The sequence below is a fragment of the Alligator mississippiensis genome, chromosome 6 (assembly GCF_030867095.1).
Source record: "Alligator mississippiensis isolate rAllMis1 chromosome 6, rAllMis1, whole genome shotgun sequence".
In the NCBI taxonomy this organism is placed as follows: Eukaryota; Metazoa; Chordata; order Crocodylia; family Alligatoridae; genus Alligator; species Alligator mississippiensis.
In genome coordinates, this window is record NC_081829.1 from 16,325,861 (window position 1) to 16,326,592 (window position 732).

At 45.8% G+C, this 732-nt stretch overlaps 1 non-coding gene across 1 annotated transcript; it reads right to left on the reverse strand.

Moving 5' to 3' along the window:
• Positions 1-443: 443 nt before the first annotated feature.
• Positions 444-517, reverse strand: TRNAT-AGU (transfer RNA threonine (anticodon AGU)). The gene has a single exon. It is a non-coding gene; the product is annotated as a tRNA-Thr (tRNA).
• Positions 518-732: the final 215 nt, after the last annotated feature.

A 732-nucleotide genomic window follows, 5' to 3' on the forward strand; every position in this document is an offset into this window, starting at 1 on the left:
ACAGTAGCCCAGATTCAGCCCCCAAGGAAGTCAGTGTAAATGCACTAGTCTTCAAATCAGGCTCTAGAAGTAGTGAGACAGCTGGAATACAGCTCGTTTCAGGGTGGCTTGGAAGATGAGATTCCCTGTAAGACCTGCTCCAAATGGGATGTATGGCTGGCTAGGAAGTTTCTAACAATTTGGTTTTCATCGTTTCATAGTTGTTAGGGGCTGGAAGGGACCTTACAGATCATCGGGTCCAGCCCCCCTGCACTTGGGCAGGAAAGACTGCTGGAATCAGAGGAAAGGCTCCTGGGATCAGATCTTAAAAAGGCATCATCAGTGCCTTGCCAAGAACAACACCCACTACTAGCTAAACCATGGATAAGCACAGTGTCCCATCCATACTTCAACTTGAAAGGGGCACCAGCACCTCAGCAAGGATAACCACCCCACCAAGAAGTAGGCCCTGCTGGGATTTGAACCCAGGATCTTCTATTTACTAGACAGGTGCTTTAGCCAACTAAGCCACAAGGCCTTTTTTTTTGGGAGTCTCTCTCCTTGAAAGTGATGATTCAGCAGAACTGATTCTTTTCATGAAAACATACCACAGTCGATAGAACTTCATGAAATTCCTGGACAAATCAAGAGGTGTTCAATGTTCCAGGAATTAGGACAGTCACAAGAGCTGTTGAAGACTGAAATTCAACAGCAGACTAGTAATTTGAGTAACAGTCCCCTACATATCTCCTA